The following is a 2553-nucleotide window of genomic DNA, read 5'->3' on the forward strand; positions in this document are numbered from 1 at the left end:
CCCACAAACATTGTGCAAAATTTTAAGTGTTATGATGGCGAGGTGTTGAATGCACCTAACTTTAAGATATGGGTTAGAATGGCCAAGTGGTGGATCTAGGAGACACCAACAATTGAATCCACATTTCAAGCCTTTGTTATAATGGCGAAGTGGTGGATCTAGGATCCACTCATCCCACACACATTGTGTAAAATTACAAGTGTTATGATGGCCAAGTGTTAAATGGACCTAATTTTAAGACATGGTTAGAATGCCAAGTGGTGGATCTAGGAGGCACCAACAATTGGATCCACATTTCAAGCATTTGTTATTATAATGGCCAAGTGGTGGATGTTTGATGTATCTACTTTCTTTTTCTTTGTCTAAAAGGCCAAGTGGTGGATCTAGGATCTACTCATCCCACAACCATTGGGTAAAAATTACAACTATTATGATGGCCAAGTGTTGAATGCACCTAGCTTTAAGACATGGGTTAGAATGGCCAAGTGGTGGATCTAGGAGACACCAACAATCGCACTCACATTTCAAGCCTTTGTTGTAATGGCCAAGTGGTGGATCTTTGATGCACCTACTATTACCATATACATGTGGTAGTGATGTGTGTGAACACATTAGGACCGCCAGGGTATTTTTTCCCTCTTTAGGAGGTTTTCCCCCCCGAGCATTGTATATATGCCCTTCACTCTAGGGCTATCTATCTTTCCATTGCACACTAAGTCATACACTCTCTATTGTGTGCCTTGAGCTTCCTTCGTCTTCTCCAAGCTGTGTATGTTTCTCTGCAACCCTAATTCCAACAATTGGTATCAGAGCAGGTTGCGTCCTCCTGGGCTTAGTTGCCAATTGCTCCAGTAAACACTTGCTCACTTTCTCCGATTTTAGTGAGCTTTGGCGGGCGTTCGTAGGTCAACAAATATTTTTGAGAAGCTCATTGAGCTTGGTCTGCTCAGATTTTTGATTTTGGCTCATTTCGGCCTCCGTTTTCACTACAGGCTACTAGTACTGCACAGGCTATTTCGTCATTTTGTGCAGAATTTCTGCTAGTGCCGTTTTTTGCATAGCAGGTGCCTTATAGTCTTCTACGGTTTGTGCTATATAGCACGTGTTGTTCCTGCTCCGTTTCTCCTATTTTCGGGTAGTTTTCACATTAGGTGCAGCATTTACCATGGCTCACAACAACAACACAGATGTGTTCAAGATGTTTGCTGCTGAGGACAGGTTTGATGGGGAAAATTACCCTATGTGGTCTTATATGATGCAACATGTTCTTGTGTCAAAGGGCATGTGGAACATTGTGCAGGGCATTGATGTACGTCCTGGTTCTGAGGATGTAGGCGATGTTGAGGATGTTGTAGGTCTTGCTACAAGGATTGTTGCTATTAGAGTTGTTTTCCTACTGCAGAGCAAGCTCGTTGGGATGTTAAGGATGCGTAGGCTCATGCATTGATTGCGTTGTCTATAAAGCGCACCATTGTTCCTCACATCCGTTCAATGAAATATACAAAACAGGCTTGGGATATTTTGGCTGGTATTTATGCAAGTCGCAATGAGGCTAAAATTGCTTTGCTGTGTAAAGAGCTAGAGTCAAAGATTATGCATGAGGAAGATGATATGGACACTTTTCTTGCTAGTGTCAAGGATATCAATGAGCGGCTTATTTCTGCAGGTGAAGTCATTTCAGACAATTCACTTGTGCTGACTGTTGTTGATGCCTTACCAGATTCTTACCAGACTTTTGCTAGTACTTGGAGACTTATGACACAAGGAAATCCTAAAGTTGTCAAGTTTGATGCATTATGCACATTGTTGTTGCAAGAGTCACTTTCCAAAAAAAACGAGACTAGGTAGCTTGCAGTTGAACAGGCTTTTATTGCTTCTCAAAGAAAGGGTGGTAACAGCAATGCAGCCACTTCTTATGGTTTTGCTGCAAGTGGCAAAACTTCTGTTCCTAATGCTTCTGCTGGCAGCACTTCGTTTGGAAATTTTGGTGATAAGGGAAAAAGGAAGATGCGTTGCCATTATTGTAAAGCTAATGATCACTTGATCAAGTCATGTCCTAAGTTGAAGGCCAAAGAGGCTAAGAAGAAAGAGGGTGGTTCCACTGCAAATGCTGGTTCCACTACAAATGCAGCCATTGTTGAGTCTTCTGTGAAAGGAGACTGTAATGCTGATGTTGATGCAGAATGGGCTTTTAGTGCAGAGTGCACTTCAAAATCTTGTTGTCCACGATGCATGCTTGTCAGTTGCTGTAGATTCACATGTGTGGTATTTCGACAGTGGTGCTACGAAGCACATTACCTCACCTCGTGAATTGTTTACCCCTCTCGAGTCTGTCCCTCATGGGAATTCAGTCAATTGTGCCAACAATGCCTCTTATCCGGTTCAAGGAGTTGGAAAGATTGTGATTACTACTGCTAATGGCAGTTCTTTCACACTTGTTGATGCACTTTATGTACCTGAGATCAAGAAGAATCTCTTGTCTGTATCCGCACTTGCTAGACTTGGACTTGTAGTCAAATTTGTGGATGACAGATGTACAGTTCATGATCTCAG

The sequence above is a fragment of the Adiantum capillus-veneris genome, chromosome 26 (assembly GCF_014529385.1).
Source record: "Adiantum capillus-veneris isolate H3 chromosome 26, ASM1452938v2, whole genome shotgun sequence".
In the NCBI taxonomy this organism is placed as follows: Eukaryota; Viridiplantae; Streptophyta; class Polypodiopsida; order Polypodiales; family Pteridaceae; genus Adiantum; species Adiantum capillus-veneris.